Genomic DNA, 21,244 nt, shown 5'->3' with positions numbered 1-21,244 from the left:
GTATGTTTTTAGGTATTTAGACAAATGTTGAACTGCAAAGAGCGATTTCTCAACTGGGCTCCAAATAAGCAGATAAGAAACAGCCATTTTTGATCGTGTTGATCAGACAAAGTTAATTTTATGCAAGCTTTCTCTTTACGTCCTCAGAGTGTCTCTGGTTGAAGCAAAAGTAGGAAAACAAATGTCTGTTTTTGCCTGTCACCCTGTTACAGTTATGCAAGCTGCTGCAGGACCACCAGCTAATGCCTTAGAGCTCATTGTAGAGAAACTGTGCTGAGACAAAAAAAAAAAAAAAAAAAAAAAAAGGCTGAAGGAGATCCATTCCACTTATAAGTAGTTGGTGAATCCAGAGTCCTTTCAACAGACGTCTCAACTAATGACCAGGGGCTTTGTTTTCATTAGTCCTGGAGGCTGCTAGCTCCCAGCTTCAGCTGCAGCTTTGTTCCCTCAATGTAACTGAAGAGCAGCGCTCAGAGATTGAGTTAGAAATTCACATAAATCTTCCTGGCCTATAAACAAGCCTGCTGACGCAGCCACGTGAGTGAAGGCCAAGCCAGAAGGCAGGCCTACCTTCCCACTGCCTTAGCCAGGAGCTGTGCTTGGAAGAAGAAATTGATTTAGGAAAAGAGAATCTCATAATCACAAGCGTCTCTGTCTTATGTCTTTTGTGTGTGTGTGTATATATATACACATATATATTACAACGTATTGGTTACATATTTGTGTGCATTTTAGTACTGTGTTTGCATATGCTGTTCTGTTATTTCTCCATTGGTAGTGTTTCACTTGAGGTTGTCAACAAGATGACCAGGTACCCCATTCTTGTTGGTCTTTAAATGTCAGCGGCATAGCCACCACTTAGGACAGAGGGGGGATCAATCACGTGTTTTTCTCTTGAGAATGTAACAGAAAGCTTGTCTCTTTTGCTAGAAGATACTTAAGTTAACTTGCTGAAATCGCATTTGGCTATCTGTTTGGAAACTTTCTCTTTATGAGTGGGGATTTCTTGTGTTTTGTAAACATGAGAGCTCCTTGCTGCATTCTAATGCAAGGTTGGATTCCCTGACATAGTGGTGACTTCTGGCTGTGGCAGAATTTTCAGTGTTAACTGGCAGCTCACCTGCGAGTCTTGGCCAATGCCATCCCTAAAATACTGTTCCTTAAAACACTTCTCTTTTCAGTGGTAACTTTTGTCTTTCAATAAAAATGATGAAAATTTGGACTTTTGATAGCAGGATAAGTAGTTGCATGAGTTCTGTGAATGAAAAATATACCTTTGTGGATTAAAAAAAATCAAAAGCTAAGATATAAGTATAAATAAAGCAAGTAACTTATGGTAATAGCATTGACGCACTTTTGCTCACAGCTATGCTTGCAGAAGGATGCCCCTTTTACAGCATGTAGGCTGGATCTGATGCATGAAAATGATTTATCCAGAAGGTTTCAGGTCGTGTAATTATTTTGACAGCCTGTTTTCTAGTGTCTTCTTCTAATGCTTTTGTGCCTCTTCCCTGTTACAAGACCAAAACTCTGCCTGCCACTTGATGTTGTGATGGGGAGAGCCAGCCACGATTCTACAGGCTGCTTCTTAGGCCCCATGTTTTTATATGTATTGGGAGTGTTTGGTGGTTTCTGGCTCACAAACAGTTCTCATTGGGTTATACCCTCATAAATGTATGTAAGTTACTTCTTAAATGACCACAGAAACATGTACTTCCAATCTTAATAACTTGAGCATCAAGGGTAACAGTACAGGAGTAGGGAAGAGAATAGCTTTTTCTTGAGTTTCTTTTAACATTTGCATGTCACCCATTGCTTCGGTGCACATCTTCCTCCTGTTTGCAGCAGACTTGCATTCTTTTTAGTGCTCGCACTTTACTCTATTTCCTGGAGACTTAGGCTGTTTAGCACTGCGGAGGGACCAGAGGAAATGATCTCTTGACTGAGTCTATTAATTATTGCTCCCCTGAGAATCTGGTTCGTCCTCAGAAAGGATGGCAATAGCAAACAGTAAAAGGGCTCTGGAAGCAAGTGAGTGCAATTATTACTCATGTTTGGCAAGTTAGAGGCCTGATCCTTTTCCCAAAGGTTTCAAAGAAGCCTATTCATTCTGTTTTGATGTAATAGTGTCTTATATAAAGAGCATTGGTCTTTGAGGCTGAAATTCTTTGTATTTACTCAAAGCCTGAAAGTGATTTCTATGGAAGGAAAATATTTGGAAAGTTTAGCAAAATTACATTTGACCAATATCTAGGAATGTGAGACTGGGGGGAGGGGACTCCTGGGCCATGGATTTCTGCCCCTTACTGATGCAAAGAGCAGTGCATAATCCCTTAAATAAACATGTTGAGCTCTGCCTCAGAAGTAGCTTGTCTTCAATGTACTCCTTCCAGAACTCCATGACTGATAGTTATCTTTTCTATCAGCCTGAATATATTCTTGGGGCAACATGATCTTTTAGCTTAAGCTACACTTTTGCTGCCCTGATGTTTAACTCAAGTTTTCCCGCATCAATTTGTTTTGGCTGAGGACATGAAGCTTGCTCTTTGCCATGATGGACATCTTTATTCTGTGCCTCTGCCTCCTTCCTGTGGCTTTATTCAGGTGTGGGCTTCACGTGCCGTGGAAACAAATGACTGCCTGGGAGAGCAGGGTGGCGGGAGCTTGTATCGTGGCCTGAAGTCAATGAAGAGATGTCCTCAGTCCCACTCTCTCCCTGACCTAGCTATAAATGGAGCCTAAGCCTAGCAGGAAAAACGAAAGGAAAAGGGCGAAGTGTTGATCAGAGAGAATGATGGGTGCTGCAGAGGAGACCCTGCTGCTGTTATGTCTGCAGGGAGCTGCAGCCTGAGCACCCTCCTGCCCTGCAGCACCTCCCTGCCCCTGCACCAGTCCCACTGGCAGGGGCCAGAGGCTGTGAAACTCCTGGCGTGAGCAGCTTGTATATAGGAAATAACGCAAACTTCAGTCCTCTCCCTAATTCATGTGCTTCACTGGTGCTATGCCTTCTGTTTTGCCACACTTGATAAAAGGAAAAAAATTAGGATTAAAGAGGCACATTCTATTTAAAGAAAATCTGTTGCAAACTGAGTTAATTCAAAAATTGCATACATTATCCATTTGTATTGGCTTTATTGCTCTCTTACATGGCTGCAGTTGAGACTTTAAATCATTATCTTTGTGCTATGCCATTGCCCTTCGTGCTGTGTGCACTCACTGGGGATATGTTGCATTTTCTGTGGGAAATGGAATTTATACTTGTAAAATTTTAAGGATGCTGTTACGTTAAGTAAAAGGTTGTTTTGCTGGTGGTTTTCACATTTCATGAATCTGAATGGGGAAGAAGAGGAACAGATCTTTGTATGCCTCATTGTTGAAAGTGTAAGTGTTCCGGCTCTCTCCTACATCTTTTTCCCCAAGGCTTTAAAGTTTTAGGAGCATTTAGCAAAATGTTCAAAGGAAATGAATGGCAATATGGTTTTAAGTAGAGCATAAGGCATTTTGAAATAGTGACTCATGCAAAGTGTTAATAAATATAACTGTACTGAGATTCCTTACAACTGCGTTTGTTACACTACAAAGGTAAGAGGTGCTTCTGAAATGCCAAAGAAAGATTAAGACTTCAGACTTTGTCCATCTGTATGTATCTGTCTTCAGTAGATAAGAATCATCTGTTTGATTATTATAATTATCTGACAATCTTGTCAGGGAGATTCACAAACTGAAGAAGTCTGTGAAAGGCTTGGTGAAGTTGCTGAAGTTTTCAAGTTTTCTGTCATTAGGGAGTACTCTAAAAATGGATTCTGAATGAGTTCTGCATGACCTAAAACAACAATTTTCACTGTGCTTCCCAACTTGTTCACGAGGTAACCAAATGGCATGGAGGTGGTGAGATTACGCCACTTCCCAGGGGCCTGGAAGTAGATCATGTGGAGAAAAGACCCGTGTACTCTCTAGTGTTCTACATTATAATTCCAGGACAGGTTTAATTTTTAGGTAGTCCTGTGTGGTGCCAATTGGTTTGATGATCCTTGTTGGGTCCCTTCCAACTCATGATATTCTGTGATAGTAAGGTATCAGGTGCAGTGGGATGGCGTTGAAGTCCTAATGCCAAGTTCAGACTTGGCATTAGAACATAGAACTAGGGAAGGAAATACTACTGGGAGATACATGTTGATGGGAAACTTTTATTTCTTGGAGAAGATACTATTAATAATGGTAGATATTTCTGGATGTAATAGTCTACATATTTCTTCTCCTAATAGTTATTGAATGGAAAGATTACTCTGTTTCAGGCTTAGCTTTTGTACGTAGGAGTGACCTTGTAGAAGAGCTGTCTGTAAAAACAGTTCTGGAATAAATGTTCACCATTTAATTCATTTCAAATTGAAGAGTGAACAAAACACTTAGCAGAAGTTAAGGGAATAATTAATTAAATTAGCTAAGCTAAAGAGGTAAGGGAGTGAAACATGGGGGAGAGTTTAATAAATAAATAAAGCAAAGTCCCCAAACTGTCTGAACCATACAGAAAATGTCTTATTGGAGATGTAAATGTAGGATTAACCCTTTAAGAATAAAGGGTAAGTAGAGATGCTGCAAAACAAGTTCTGGCTTGAAGGTTAAGGGCTTCTGTAACAGTTATCAAAAGTCGGGCTGAGTTCTTTACAGAGGAAACTGATACAAATAAAAGAGGCTCCTCATATTTAAAAATAAAATAAAGTAAGCAAAGACTGAAATGAAGTCACAGTGCTATGAAGGTGTAGACATGTTTTCTACCTCCACTCTCAATACAAGTAGTTACGTTGGAGGTGCTATATTAAAACCAAGATCACTTGTATAAGTTAGTGCCTGGAAAAATAGAATCTCTGATTTATAATAAAACTTAAGTGTATGATCTTCCTTGATCTTGAGAACTATGATATCCATCCCTACATCACCATAGAATACCATGAAGTCAGAAGTTCTGTGTATGAATTCTTTCCCTTGAGTATATTGATTATTCTTGTAAAATATATTATTTATTTCTGCAAATATTGTTTGGCTGTGTCATTATACATCATCTCAAAATACAGTAAGGGGCTGACACACAACTTAAAATCTAATCTCAATGCTGTTTGATAGATCAGTTGCTGTTTGCTGTTTGATATGCTCACATATGACTGCTTCTTCTCAACACTAAGAATTGTATTTGGTATTCTTCAAAGTGTGTCAGAGGCATCTGTAGATCGTTCTGACATCAGTTGTGTGAAAGGCTTTTGAAGAAGAAAGTTGCTATTAAAGAAAATGAATAATGAAGAATGGAAGACGAGAGAAAAATGAAGCACGATTTTACCATGGCCATGTAGTACCAGAATGGTTGATGCTTGTATTTAATGGTTGTTGCATTTCTCAGAAGTGTGTGTATTTTGTTCTTTTCTCAACACAGGCCTTGGAGGATAAATCAGGTGTCAGATTTTCAGTAGAGGAAGGGAAATGTTTATACCATTGCTTAGGGCACTGCTACAGTGTCATGGGGGATCTGAGAACGTTTCTAAAGCCCCATGTTCAGAAAGATAAATTCATGTCTGGAGGAACTGTAAGAAAACATTTACAGAAATAGGGGTACTATGATCTTGAGGACTGGAAAGGAATAACTTCGCTTAGCCTAGCAAAAGGAAAGATGAGGAGGGTGTGATTATTGCCAGTGAGCACATCAAGGAAGTAAACAGAAAAGAAAGAACTCTTTTTTTCAGTCAAAGCAAGCAATGGCAATGAATGAATCATAAACTAGGCATAGATACATTCAGGGTAGAAGTTAGGAGGCTTCTGCTCTGGAAGCAGGCTAGCCTTCTGGATAGCCTCTCTGTCAGACTGTGCTCCTTGTCCTGTTCTGCATGAGTCGTTCTCATATTCTCTCATCACAAGTGTTGTCTGTAGTAAAAAAAAATAAATAAATAAATAAAAAAAATGTATTCCAGCCAAAATTGGTGGGGTTCACAAAAAGCATTGGTTTTCACAGAATAATTTTAGATTTAAAAGACTTGCACTGTGGTTTCTGCATGTAAGGACTATTAGCATTGTGTATATCTATCTGTTCAAAGGCTCCTATTTCTCTCTGAGTAAATAAAAAAAAAAAAAATAGAGCCTCATGTATCCATGGAGACAAAATGTGCTGGAGGACATAAAAACTGGAGAAAAAAATATATTTTAATCTCTGTATTTTTCTATTGAGTAGAATGTATTTACAATGTGTGCAGATCACTTTGAGACGTAAAATCCTATGTAGCAATTGGTCTCCTGGGCTTTAAAGTATACCAGTGTTATGAGGGCAGGAAATGTGGAACTTAAGCAAACAAAGTTTTGTAGTTAAGTGCATTAAATAAAATGAATGAGCTTTAGTGTCACTGGGACAAAAAATAGCTTGTAGTTTTAGTGTAATCACTAGTCCAATTTTATTTTCCCCACATTCTTTTTTTTTTTTTTTTTCCCCATGCACCATTTATAAAGCACTTTTTAAAAAAAATTAAGTTTCTGCGGAGTGGAAGAAATGTCCCCCCAGTCATGCCTTCCCCTCTAGTGAGGAGTGGGATGGGATATTGTCCCCATGTGTATGAGTGCAGAACATAGTTTGATTCTCATACAGGGACAGAGAGGAGCCCTGGGAAGTGCTAGCAACCCAGTCCAGCAAATCTGAGTGTTTTTTTTTTTTTTTAAAGGCAGAAGCTATGCAGCCTTAAAAGGACTTGTTTAAATTTTTGTGTGTGTGTGCTGAATATGTCAAGTTTGTAAGGAGCTAGTGATTCTTGCATCCTTTTAAAGTGAAAATTATAGAATACTTCACATAATGTTTCTCACCAAAATGCGGATTCTCTCACTTGCTGCAAGCAATATCATAAAAACTGAATTTAGTGAGAAAGAGCATGTGGACTGTTTTCATAATTTGGCACTTAAAAATGGATTGGGAGATCAGGAACTGCTGGCTTCTAACAACCTTGACATAGTGCATTCAGAAGGAACCCCCTCACCCTGCGAACCCAAACAAGTCCTTTTAAGGCTATATATGAGAAGCATAGCTCATAGCTAAGGATATAGGTGCTGTATAAGTCATTAAATAAGTGAATTAAATGATAGGTGAAGCACTGGAGTGAAAAAGAAACCAGAAATGGCAGCAGAAGTGCAATGCTCCATGGAAATTAGCCAGAGTTTTGATGAATTTCACAGCTTCTTTGCCTTAAAATTGGTTCAAAATGTTGGGGAGTATGTCGTGTAATCCTATTGTACAGCCATAGGCGAGCCAGGCTGTCAGAGAAGGATCTGAAGAGGGTTTTAAAAACACTCAATTATTGGCTTCCAAATCATGCCTCACTTCCCTTCCAGCAGGCACTGTGCTTGGCTGGCTGGCACTGGGGCCAGCACTAGTCCTGATCCATGGATGGTATAAAATGTGTGTTGGGTTGATGGACAAGAGTTGTGTGGCTTTGTGAACTGATACAACAGTCTTGTTTTCTTTTCTTTTCTTTTTTTTTTTTTCCTATTCTAAACTTTATTAATTTAGGCTTTATTGTGGGTTTACTGCAGTATCACTTAAATTAGCAAAACATTAGTATCTCTTAATGCATCTTCTCATCTGTGAAACTCCTCTGGAATGGCCTTGGCTTAGCTGAGGCTGCTTTGCAGCAGAGGTATCAGTCTGTGAGCTGTGATCTGGCTATGAGTGAATGTAATGCAGTAAATTCTATCCTGATAAAATTTTTGGCATTGCTCCTGTTACATGTGGAACTTTTAAAACATACTTGGTTTCTGTGTGGCTCGGAGTGTATGTCTGTCTGCAAAGCTCTGATCCTAATCCCTTTAACACAAATGGGAGTTGTTTCTTCTCTCACTGGCATCAGCTGAAGAAGTCTTCAGATTTTTTTACCCTCTCTCCAGACATTGCTGGGCTGTCAGATGCTTCAGCACCACTTAAGCATTCTCAGGTGTCTCTCATTTGACCTCTGGGAATGGCTTTATTGCTAGACTTTGAATGCTGTCTAACTGTGCATTGACTTCATTTGTAACCATCATGACACAGAGGGTAGGACAACCTTAGCTATTTTATAGGACTCCACAGTGTTTTATTAGTAACAGTTATTAACATGACAGCACTGTGCAGACAGTACAGGCTGCAACTAAATCCAGCTTTGGATAAATGCTTTCCAAACTTGAGTTCATCTTCTTTACCTCTGTTACAAAGGCTGTTTGAAGACACAGATTCATGCCATCTTCTCATGTTGTCCTCTCTTTGACAATGAATAAGCCTCCTTTAACTCAACAGGTGATGCTGTTCTGGCATGAGTGAAAGTATCATACGACATGAAGTTGAGTAGACAGTTCATAATTTCAGCAAATTTAAAAGCCTTTCTGCAGAATAATGTAGTCAGGAGACCTTGAGTTGTAATTAAAACTTTCATACAAATGTATCCTGGTAAGAAGGCAAGGCCAGAGACTTGATTATGGCAGTGCTGTTCCCAGTTGAGTTTTGGGGTTAGGTAGATGCCAATATTTGTGGGTTTCAAATGGGGTTGCCCCTCAACTACAAAGGAAAATTGCCACTCTACTCTGGAGGAATTTTGAGGCAGTGAGATTAGCATAAGCTACTCATAGAAAGCAATGGTCTTGGTTATCTTTATTGTTTTGTGATTTCAGAAAATGTCAGTTTTTATTTTGAGAACTGCTTTCTTTGATTTGCAGTAAAAGACCAGAACTGATTCCTTGGATTCCTTCCCTAGCCACAGTTTCAGGCAACTTCACATTCAGATGTGAATTCAAATTCTTTTGAGTCAGCCCCAACATTGGCATAAAATAGTAAAATAAAACCTAAATTTGATGGACTTATTTTAAATTGAAATTAGCTTATTAATTTTGTGGATAGTTTGCTAATGAGTTACTCAGGCAAATGTTTTTATTACATTCCTTTTTCTTTTTTTTTTTTTTTTTGGTACCCTAAAGGAGATCTCTTGCTTTTGGCAGTGGTTTTCATTGGCCACATTTAGATGAAGTATGAGCTTGCAGCCAGCACACTTTAAGTTGCATAACGAAAAAGTGTGTGCTATCAGTTTGCATTATAAATAAATTTGTTTTCATAATAACTTTGAATATTCTATTGGGAATACTTTTTATCTTGATAGGTACTTTTTATTTCAACAATGTTCTAATTAGCATGCTAATACCCTCTAAAATCCAAGAATGGTGGTACAGGCTTAGGGAAAATAGCATGATATACTAATTTGTGTTCTAAATGATATTTTGCCACTTAGATTTTTTCTCAGCAGGATGGTAAGCTACTGTAGATAAAAGTTGCTATTTATCTGACAGCAGAAGTTTTATGGTTTTAAAATAGTTTTTCCTTCCTCTGGAAAGGGTGGAGAATGAAAGTAATAACTTACTCAAGTCTACTGATAAGCTTCAATGAATGGCACTATCATCTTAATAATCACATTTCTTTATGTGCATTCCTGCCAGTTTTAAATGTACTGTCTAATATGACTTATACCAGAAAAACATTGGGAGATAACTCTTTTTAAAATTTATTTATTTATTTTATTTATTTTTTTAAGGCACCTCTGGAGATTGCATAGTCCAGTCTCCTGTTCAGAGCAGGGTAAGATGCAGCAGGTTGCTGAGTGCTGTTTCTGGTTGGGTTTTGGATATCTGCAGTGGTGGAAACTCCATAGTCCTTCTGGGCAACCTGTTCCAGTGTTTGATAACCCTCAGTTAAAAATAAATAAATAAATCTTTAAGTGAAATTTCAGGTGTTTCAGTCTGTGCCCATTGCCTCTTGTCTTGTCACTGGACACCAGTGAGAAGAGTTTGGTTCTATCTGTACTTCCCTGCACCAGATATTTCTGCATGTTGATAATATCCACTGAGCCTTCTCTTCCCCCAGTCTCTCAGCCTGTCCTTGTATGAGATACTTCAGTCCCTTAATCATCTTCATGGCCCTTTGCCAGACTAGTTCTGGTCTCTCTTGTATAGGGGAGCCCATAACTGGCCCCATCACAACAGATGTGTCTCACCCAGGCTGAGTAGAGGGGAAGGACTTTTGTGTGAAGGTCCTAAGGACAGCATAGGCAACCTGCATAACCTATTAATTTATGTACCATTTGGCATCTGTGGCTGGCTTGTAGGCCTCGTGTTGATTGACTGATGTAACTGCAGTGATCTGCTAGAAAGTATAGGGGGCTTCATTCCCAGGGTTGAAGTTGGTACAGTGGACTGAGTTTGTGCACGTGATGTGGATAAGAATAAGCCTTGTCCTGAACTGAGCTGTCGTTATCCTGGCCGGATTCACACCTTACCAGATAGCAAAAAGTGAGCTGGTATCCAAACTGTTTAAACACAGATAATGAGTCTCACTATAAAAATTCAATGTATGGGTTTATAGGTGCAAGTGTGTTCTCTTGAAAGTGTGGATCTTTCACTCGTAATAAGGAAACAGAAAAAAATAATTATAAAATCTTGCTTGTAAAACAACAAAACTGAGTAAGATTTGGGAGCAGACTCAATAGCTGTATCTACTCCTAGCTCCCTTTTTAAATTGTGCTAGATTTCAGCCCAACACACTGTGTTTCATGTTATGAAATAAAGGAAGCTGAAAAACTTTATGCGTGTTTCAAGGCCAAAGAATCCTGTATGCAGACGTAAATGACATCTTGTGAAATCTTTATCAAACCGGATTAATGTTCTGAAACAAAAGCAAGGAAATCAAAGGTTGTTTCCAACATTTTCTTTGCAAGTTTCCATCACAAAACTATCACGAGACTATCAAAATAATACTCCTGTTATTTCAGTCAGTGCTTTTCTTCTTCTCAAAGGAAAACTTATATTATCCATATAATGCTAATATATTAAATAATGAATTGGTTTAATAAGTGGATGCTAAAAGTACTGAAGCCTTGAAACTCAAGCTTGAAGTGAAAGTAAGATGTCAAGAAAAATTCAATCATTTTTTTTTTCAGTCGCACAACCTTTTATCAATTATGAAAACAGCTAATATTACTACACTATTTGGAGCCTAAGTAAGTAAATACACAAGTCCTGTGTCTTTTTTTTTCCCTTCTTATTTGCTTCCAGCAGATACTTTTATCTCATAGCAGCACTTAAACAGCATTTAAAAGATTTAGTCATTTTTAGGCTTATAACGGTACTGTAGTCCTGAAAAATGCATGTTGTCCTGAGTTTGGTCAATGCAAAGACCCAAACAATTTCTTGTTCTGCTTCAAATGTTCAACAGAATAGTGAGGAGTTAAACTTGACTCTTGCTATTTGTCAATAGGTGGACAAACACAGTAGCAACTGAATAAGGAATTGAAAAAAGAAATTCCTGAGTTTATGCACTTAAAAGTTATTAAATATTTATAATTCTGGAAACTAACAGATTGAACTCCACATGCTTTTTTGGACCAAAATGAGATTTGTAAAGTGTTTATATTGGTAGTAAGACCACAAGGAAAACTGGTAGTGTCTTCTAACCACAGACTACTGTGATGAGTTATGTGTCCCTCAAGTAGCTGGGATAAAAACCAATTGGACCAACCACTGCCATTCAGTGAAAGGGAAGAAGGAGCAGTGTGTTGAGCTTTTCAGCAGAAAGGGGGAAAGAGTCTTTTTTCTTCCTTTTTTTTCCCCCTCTCATCTTGGATGATGATCCTCTCTGTTTTATAGGCTGAGGTGCTTTATCATCTCTTTGTAGCCCTGTTCTGGGCTGTGAATGTATGCCTTTGGAAATGCACAAGAGAAAGGAATGTGTCAGTGCTGCATATGCTGATGTAGAAATGATTAATGATTTAGGGGACTCTGTTTCCCAACAGTGGCAGTGTCTCCTTAGGCTGAACAGTATTAGGCTTATGTAACGTTCACAAAGTTGTTGGACTGAACTCCTAGCACTCATTAGTCCTCTACAGAGGAGTCTGTATGAGAACTGGACTAAGCTAAGTACCTGTGTTTGAAGCCTGGTCATATATAGATACATGAAATGAGATAAGGACATTTTGGAAGAGAATAATTTCATTCTTGTTCCCCTTTTAAAATTTCTGTTCCTACTGTAAGGTTTTCCCTATTGCTGTCCAGTGTGTGAGGGAGGGTTGTTTTTGATGAGCAGGCTTCACATTTCTTGTTACTTTTAAAATATTAGGCCCTTGGATACCTCACTTTACTCCTCTTTTACAGTCTTCTGGCCCCTTACCTCTTCTGGAGTTCAGGACAGCTCTTGACATCTCTGGCTCCTTGCAAGATCCCTTGGAAGAGCACAGAGATGTTCTTCATAGTTAAGCCTCAGTAGCTTAAATATTTACTTAGCATTTGTCTGCGTTTGTTTCTGTCACTTAGTGCTCACCGAATGTGCAGAATACCTTTCAGGAAGTTGTCTTCACTCATAGGATGGAGAACTCTGCTCATGTGGTTCTCTCTACACATTAACCTGATCTCTTATTTAATCTTAAGAGCTAGTACTTAATGATGATCTTTCCACTTGGGAAAGAAAGAGTTTCTAGTCAGCTTTCAGTAGTTAGCCTTGTCGCATTGTTAATGTTTGGGGAGGCTTTAGTATTTTGCTGTATAATTAAATGTTCACTACTAAATGCAAGTATCCTGCTGTATATGCAGAAGTTCACTGAGGCTGATTTGTTGCAGTACTGCTGCCCTTTTTGAATTTGCAAGGAGGAGGATCCATGGCCTGTCCCTTGTGGCACTGCTGCCTGGAGCCAGTGGCTGTGTTCTAGAGCCCACCTTTTCACCAGAAGAATGAAATTGATATTAATGGTGACCTATCAACTCCACAATTGTCTCCCTACAGAAGACTTTATGACTCTCTTTTCCCAGCTGTTCCCTCAGTGTCTCAGTCAAGGTGACCAAGGCTGATTTGCCACAGGCACAAAAGCCTCTTTACTCTGGCAACGTATGTGATTATTCTTACGTTGGATGTATTTATAACTAACAGGACTGGACTCAATGTATCAGTATGTGAAAGAAAGGCTATTCTAATATATGTCAATTAAATCATCTAGATGGCAGGAGCTGCTACTTTTTTTTTTTTTTTTTTTTTTTTAAATCAAGATGCTTGTTTAAGAATTGCTTCTTCCCTGGTAATGTTGAGAATTATGTGATAAATGCACAAATACATGCCACTCTACTTGCATATTGCTTGCCCATGATAAGGATTGCAGGAGTAATTTCTTGATGATAAATTTTTGAGGCTGGACCCAGCACAGTAGGAGCCCATTGTGAGTGTACTATGGCAATATACATTTTTTGTTAGGGTAACAAACTGCAGGGTTGTTCTGAAAAGGAAGAATTTTTTCTGTTTTTGACGTATTTGTGACCCTGGGTACAGAGATTATCTTAAATGACGATAGAGACTATCACTATCTGTGATGTATTTTCTGTCAGGCAGTATTACAATATCTGCTTCTGACTCTCCATTGCTCACAATATTCTTAGAAGCTGCAAAACAACTTTACCTATCTCACACATCCATGGTTTCTATAGTAAAGTTGTTCGAGCCCACCCTTTGTCCACTTTACATGGGACTTTGAGAAGATACCACTGAGAACAGTCATGTCAGGAAAGAAAATGAGTTCAGATCTTAGAACAACTTATCTGAAGGATCGTTGCTGTACTGAGTTTTTATGTGTAATAAGAAATGTTTCTGTGCATATTGACCTGGCTGAGCACCATGGCAGTGTCCAGCAAGAATTTGCCTGGGGTGAGCTGCACGTGCCTGACCTGCCTGTGGGCCAGGAAGATTATTTTCCCTCAGTAGGAAGAGGAGGCTGTGTGACAGCTCAGTGTCTCACAAAAGAGAAACTCATGCAGGAAGTGTGCATGGACTCCCAAGATATGTAGGGCTGTTGATGTAATTGGTTTATGCTGAGAGAAAAACTTTTATTAGAGTGTAGTAGGACAGTAAACCACAATCAAAACAGTTACATTCGTACACAATGTTAAGAAGCCCATTTAATCCTCAGGCAAGTTTCAGAGGTCAGGTCCTTTCATCCCATTCCTTTGTGTTGGCAGAGGCCCAGCACCAAGAGTAAGCTCTGTCCTCGCTGTTTAATCCTCCTCCAGACAGCCTCCCAAACCAGAAGTTGTTCTGTATTAGCCTTATTATCTCCGTGGGCCTGGTGAATGCACACACAGGGAAGATATGTGGATTGGGTTTAGTGCTGGAAATATGCGTTGCTTAACCATCTTGCAGAGGAACTGTTGATGACCCATTCCACAGTCTCCTCCCACCTGGCCCGATGTGAAAGCTAGGGCATGCAGTCTGCTACACTTGGCAAGATGTGAGGGGAGATGTTTTAGAAGAGGCAGTCAGGGGCATCCTACAAAAGCAAGAGGCTAGAGGGCTGTTTTCCTGGTGTTCTGGATTTAAAGGAAAGATGAGACTTGGTAGGTGGAGAAAATGGCAGCTTGTGGTACGTAAGGGCAAATGGGAAGTGGGGACTGAGCTGAGAGACAAGAGGGAGAAGGACTCAGTCTGAAAGCTGTTTCTCTTGCTAAAAAGAAATTCAGCCGACTTCCTTTGATACTGGTTGAGGAGAGCTGAGAGATGACCACAAGCTTATTTAGGCCAGCAGTGTCAGAAGTGCTTTGTAAATTGTTTGTCTTCTGCCTGACTTTAAAGATGTTCTCCATGCTTGTTGCTCAGCGACTTGAGAAATGGGAGAACAATTGTGAAAATTTGGCTACATATTAGTCATGGAGTTTTCATGGACAGAGAAGAAGAAAGCATTTACTTTAATAAAATTTGCATCTCTTCAGAAGAACTTTAATTACGATCATGCACCCAACTGCCCAGTTATGTTCCTTGTGAATGCGACATTCAAAATATTTACTTGAGCTGCTACCTCGGAATTTTCTCATGGACCTTCTGGACTATGGGGACTAGCAGCTGCTGTGGTATCTGAGGGCGAAGTCATCTCTCTGGCAGGTGGAGTGGTTGTGGGGAGTCTTCATGTTGTCCTGAACTTTGTGTTCCAAGGAGTTTATTTAACTCTTGTCAATTATTTATGATAGTCAAGCCAGCTGTTATTGTAATGTTAATGTTAAGTCACATTACTCTGTGTGTACAGCTGAAAAGATACCAAGAAGTGTGCAGATTGAAAAGGTAAAGATTTATTCAAAGAAAAGACACTACTTTAATTTCCCAGAATACACACAGAGGGATAGCGGTTTTTTTTGTTGTTGTTTTTTTTTTTTAACTGACATGCCGTATAACTTCTGAAGCCTTAAATTAAGGGAGAACCCCAGGAGAAAAGGGATTAAACTTTTAGTTGCTCTGAACTACTTACAGTGCATCTCTGTTACATTGTTTATAATGAGACAAAATTATTTAATTTTTAGTCTCCTTCATTTTTTTTAAAAAAAGCTATCAGACAAAGATTGCACAAGGTTTAAAAAACAAAACAAAAAAAAAAAAACAAACACAAGGCTCTTTGAGAGGTTTTGTGGACTCTGTCTCAGAAGATTTTGTTATGTAATATCATGGATATGTTCTCCTGCATTTTCCATTACATATAATGTAAAAATTGTGGTTATTACTTACCATATCATTCCTTTATGTTTCTCTGGCTATGTAAAGCAGCTAAGGGTGATAGAAAATTTGACTATGAAGATCCCTGGTATGTAAGTGACAGTGAGAAAAACTGCTTTTCCTGAAGAATTTACATTTTTGAAATGTGAGAAAGTTGCAGTGAAACAAACCCAAATGTTAGTTTGCTGCAAATCAGCTATTAAGTAGTTACCATCCATTAGAAATACTCTTCCTCCATGATATGTGAAAAATCAAGGGTGAACTGTTTCATATTCACTGTGGGGTTGCAGTGTGAACATAAGCTTCTCAGCTGCAGTCTTACCGCAGAGCTTACCCTGTGGCAATGCTGCAGTAGCTGTCCTGTCTACACTTATTTCAAGCTAAGAAGAAATCAGACAACAATTAATGAATGCTATTTTGTAAGAAGAGTAGAATTGGGGAAAGCAATGTACTTGGGGGGTTAGTTGAGAGGTTAATGTATGTGATTTCAAAGTTGTTATTCTTTTCTGTTAATATATTGCTAGAATCTAGTATGAGTGTAGAGGAGGTGAGGAATAAAAAGGAATGCATGTCAGAGAGAATCAAGAAGACTAAGAGGAAGAAATGAGGAGAGTATAGAGCCCATCCATGCAGATTAGGTGGATGAGAAGAGAAGTTTTTCAAGGAATGGGACAAGATCAACGAGGAGCACGTCAGATGATGCCCGAGAAGATCCCTGAATAAGCAGTGGAGCAAATGGGTCATGTTTTCATAGATGACCATGAGATTTTGTAGATCAAGGAGTCTATCTTGATTGAATGGAAAAAGTGCATAATGGTTCGTTATGGTGATAAAGGTTGTGGCTTATATTGTGCATCTTTATCTACTGTGGAAGTAGTTACATAAGCGGTTTTGGACTATCAGCAGTAAAGATTAAGATAAAATTCTGTGGGACTGAACTCAGTGTGTGTAGTACCACAGACTTCACTAGAGTATTTGTAGTCTTAAGTTTTCAGTATCTTGCTAACCAAACCTATAGAATGAAATATACCTAAAAACCTCTTTTAAAAAGCTTTGCTGTAATATCTGCAGCCTTATAAGGATTGCTTATGTGACATTTAAAATTAGAAACATTCTAGTTTATTGTTTAAAATATGGATCCAAAAAATAACAATTGTTAACTTTCTGTAAAGAATTATGACAAATCTTAATTTTCAGTTGTCTGAACTCACCATACATGGGACTTCTTTAAGCTAAGGTGGACTCTCCCATCCCAAGGGTAATGTAACGTATAAGGAGAATTGGATATTCTTCCTTTTCTTTTACTGTCTGGCTTTTTGTAGCACACTACTTCACTTTTCAGTAGTTTGTTTCCTTTTTTCTAACTGAGTGAAGAATGTCTGGCATCAGTTTATTTTCTTCAGTTATTAAAGATCAACAGCCTTCTTTATTATTGTTTTGCTAGATGATGCATGCAAGTGACTTTGAGAGGTGATAAGGCTGGGATTCTCTAAATCATTAGAACAGCAGTCACTTCAAGCTAAACAAAGAGCTACCATTTCTGCCCTCCTGGGTGAAGGTTAGCTAAGTTTAAGAATCCTGTTGCTGGATATTTTCTTCCATTAATAGTGAAGCTGTCAGATGTTAGTGAAATGAGTACATATCTTTATGAATCCTTCCTCAAGTTCACATCAATGTGCCATATATTTATGAGTAGTGCTTATATTAGTACATATTCATATTAGCTTGTATGCAGAGTGAAAGAAAAAAATGCAGACAAAATGAATTGATGTGGATACCTATGTGGCCCTTTTTTTTTTATTTTTTTTTTTTTTGTGGAGTTACTGAGCACCAGGTAATAGGAGGGAAATGAAGTTATTGGAGTTTATAACTTTGTTAGAAGAACATGAGAGAAACCTTCCTGGGCTGTATTCTCTCTTGAAATAGCTACAGTAGTCTTTTATATATTTTTTGTAATAGACATGTTTTACAAAGGCATTCATTTTTAAAATATTCTTGGAAACTCATCAGTCCAATTAAGATAGTTAATATATTATTCTTTCTCCTTACACTCTTTCATCCCGTTTTCTTGGTAATCTTTTGACAGGTTAAGATAAGCACTTAGCTAGTGTTTATTAAAAAAAAAAAATAAAAAAAGTAAAACTTTTATTTTTTTTCATATAAGTGTCTGTATTTTCCAGACAAGTTGCTTTTTTTAAAGTTATTTTACTTGTTTTCTTTGAAAGCTTCTAATAGGTCATGGCTTGGAGACACTTTATCCTTGTCTGTGCCAAATTCAACAGCAATCAAAAAGAAAAAACGGAGACATGATTAAGGATTTTGTAAGCCACAGTGAGATACTGGAGATTGATGGGAAAATTTGTTAATAAATGAAATTCCATCTGTTTGTATCACTTACCATTGTGGTAAGTGGAAAAACTTGTTTATTTGAAATTGCAAAGTATTGCATATTCTATGGTAGTGTTCTTTTAACTTATTTTTCCTCTACTTTTTTTTTTTTTTTTATATTGCAGCTTTTCAGCTGAACTGTGAAGTGGGGTGAGTGATGTAATATGCAAGATATGGAGAGAGAAGGAAAACACTTAAGAGAATATTTTATATCTTTGTACAACACTTCTGTTCCAGTTGAAAATAGTAAAACATTTAATAAAGAAAAGTGGAAGAAAGTTGGAAATAAGTTAATAATAGGGGGACTTGACTTTAAAAACTTGAAATATTTGCACTTAAGAATTTATCTTCCTTGGTTGCCAATACAATTATATTCAATAATTCCAGTCCTTTCTGAATACATTATGTTGTGAAAAAGCAATTAGTTGAAAGACCTAAACTGGTACAGAAAAGCTATTCAGCTTAAACTGGTAAGTGTCATCCACACATACAGTGAAAAAGCACATTTGAATTATAAATGGTTCCCATGTGTATAAATAAAAAGAGGAAAAATTGCTCTTAATTCAAATTTCATGTCACATTAATAAAAAATAAAAAATAAAAAATCAGCTGAGTAACTGCATTGGGAAGTACTTTTAAGATGAATAAATTGCAATCTGTTGCTTACCATAAGTGTTCTGTTTTATTTAATTGTTTCATTTTGATTCCTTTTTATTTTAGTGAGTGGTTAAGGTTAGGTGGTGTTTTTTTTTTTTTTTGTTTTTGTTTTTTAAAAAAAAAAAAAAAAAGAAACCTGCATTGTGGTTAAGGGTTTTTTAACTTGCTTTGTGGTTTTTATTACTGGCATTTTTGGATCTTCTGCTGTCCCTTATGAGTTTTATGAAGACGCTAAATGCTATGTCAGTGCTTAGTTGCTTGCCTTGAAACCTTCTGAAGTCTACTGTGGAATGAATCCATGACTGTGAATAAACCAGCCATCCTCAGATGTTTGTCATGGGTTTAGGATGCATCCCAGTGGTTTGGGCAGACTCCACCTGTTTCTGATGTCCCACTTGTCTCAGCAGCACTCACACTGTTTCTCCCACCCTTCTGGAGGTACAGCAGGTAAACTTCATGGGAGAAGGGCACTCAGGTTTCTCCTCATCCTTCTGGTCCAGAAGGTCAGGAGCTATTTGGTACTGTCATGGGGCAGGACCAGGAGCTCGTGGCTGTATAGGAGTTACAGCGGCAGCTGGGAGAGCAGGGTGGGATGTTGTGCATGACCGTGATGCTGAGGAGCACCTTGCCTCCTGGGCAAGCACCCTGAGCACATAGTGCTCTGCAGCCAGCCTCCTGCTTGCTTGCCCAAATTTCGCAATTTCCGCCTTGGCGCTTGTATCCTGATAAGGGCCACAGGCAGAGAGCTGGCATGATACGAGCGTCTTCTCAACGATTTTAGTCATTTAGCTCTGTGAAATAACGTGGGTTAGGACACTCACAGCTGATGGCTTTCACAATCATCAGCGTGCTGAGCAAGCAGCTGCTGAAACCAGCCAGCAAGCACCAGCAGCAGATGTAACTCCCCTGATTTCTTGTACTTCCCGGTGGGATGCCGTAGGTTCGCTTGCGAAAGTTGAGTACTTAAGAGTGAAACACCAGAACTGTCCGTCCTTTTTGAAAACCTGACACTTGAAAGTTATTTTTTCCCAGTTGCTGAATATGTTGGCTTTTACTGAAGTTAATGAGTATTGCATGCACTCAGGTTTCCTAAAAGAATTGCACTTTAATTTAAAAAGAAGCTGCTTGGCTTGGACACAAGCAGCTATCAAAGTTCACTTGCTGCAGGTGGCTTTCTGAGCTTGCTTTCTCCTCCAGCTTACCCAGGTATTTCCTACACTTCATTGTTGAATGGATTTTTTTTATGCTTGTCACCACATTAAGTATGCATATCTTAAGTGTATTAACATGTATTGCTATGGAAATACTAGTTTTTCTCTTAAATTGCTGCTGCTCATGGTTCTAAGATGCTTTTATGAAGGATTACCATAATAAATAAGTCATTAGGAAATTGTTTATGAACGCTCTGACTTATGCTAATTAAATATGTGAAGGTTAGTTTCCATTTTATTTGTAAATGGAAACTATTTTTCTTTGCCATTGGAGACTGAGCAGCTGAAGGAACTGCGAACAGACTCCTTGGGATGAAAGTAGTAAAAACAGTGCTGCTTGGGCTTTTCTCCATGGTTCCGTGTGGGAAACATGACGTCCTTCTCATCAGATAGTGGGAATGTTTTCTTCTGCCGGTCTGAGTCACTTGCAGGGAATGTCAAGATTAATGCACGAGATGGATTTTCTCACTGCTTTCCTTTCTATTGCAAAAATGGAAATTTGCTTGCCTTTGAACTCTTCTCTTGTTTCCAGCAAAATTTTAGGTACCCAGAGCATTTTGCCTCAGATTCAAACCCATTTGGTGCATTGCTTTCAGACTTGGCTTTTTTAGAACACAGCAATTAATCTCTCTGTTTGCTTTGGTGCATTTGGAGAACTGCTACAATATACAGGAAAACATTCTGTTCTCACAGAGCTGTGAATAGGTATGTTTAATTTGTCAGAGATCCATGGACATACGGTATCGATGTAATTCAGTTTTGTTCATCTTCAGAATAATATTAATTATCTGTAATATGTAACAACAGCTGTTCTGAAATGACATTTATATTTAATGCTGGATTATCTGTACAGATTACACCTACTTTCTTCTTTCCTAGTTAAACATTAAGGATTGTTGAAATAATTATTCATAACTATTAAAATTAAAGAAAGGGGGGGGAAAGGGAGGAAAAGGATGCCTTCTCAGGTTAGTCCTGGTAAGCACCAGTGTCTCCACCTTGAATCTTTTCAAAGGCTCAGTGCTGGCAGCAGGCCAGTTTTTGATGCACTTGGTTTCTCTGTGATCCCACTGAATTTGAGCTAAAAGACTGATATTCCTGAAAGGAATAACTAGCTGTTGAGATACCTTTAGTAAAATCAGTAAGACAGAAATGAGTAACTGTTCCTATGGTCAATATGCCTTCTTTTATATCTTCTTAAGATAAGATTTAGCACACATCATTCAAAGCATAAGCAACGGGGGTACCGGGGGCTTTTCTTCTGTAGCCTGCAGGGAGCAGTCAGAGCATCCCTCCCATGCTGTGCCTGAAGGAGCAGAGTGCCAGGCATCTTTCTTTGCACATTGGTCCAGGCCCTAGCAGTGGCAGTTCTGTCCTGCTAAAACCATCCCTGCCGCTTACAAGGATACGAGGGAAGTGCTTGGATTTCCTCCTAACC

General features: G+C 38.5%; 1 protein-coding gene across 5 annotated transcripts in view; it reads left to right on the top strand.

The window, feature by feature from the left end:
* Positions 1-21,244, top strand: part of ARHGAP6 (Rho GTPase activating protein 6) — a 312,132-nt gene that overhangs the window by 168,475 nt on the left and 122,413 nt on the right. The gene's annotated exons all lie outside the window — the stretch shown is intronic.

Source organism: Aythya ferina (genome assembly GCF_964211825.1).
Source record: "Aythya ferina genome assembly, chromosome: 1".
NCBI lineage: Eukaryota > Metazoa > Chordata > Aves > Anseriformes > Anatidae > Aythya > Aythya ferina.
This window is presented reverse-complemented; position numbering and strand designations above follow the sequence as displayed.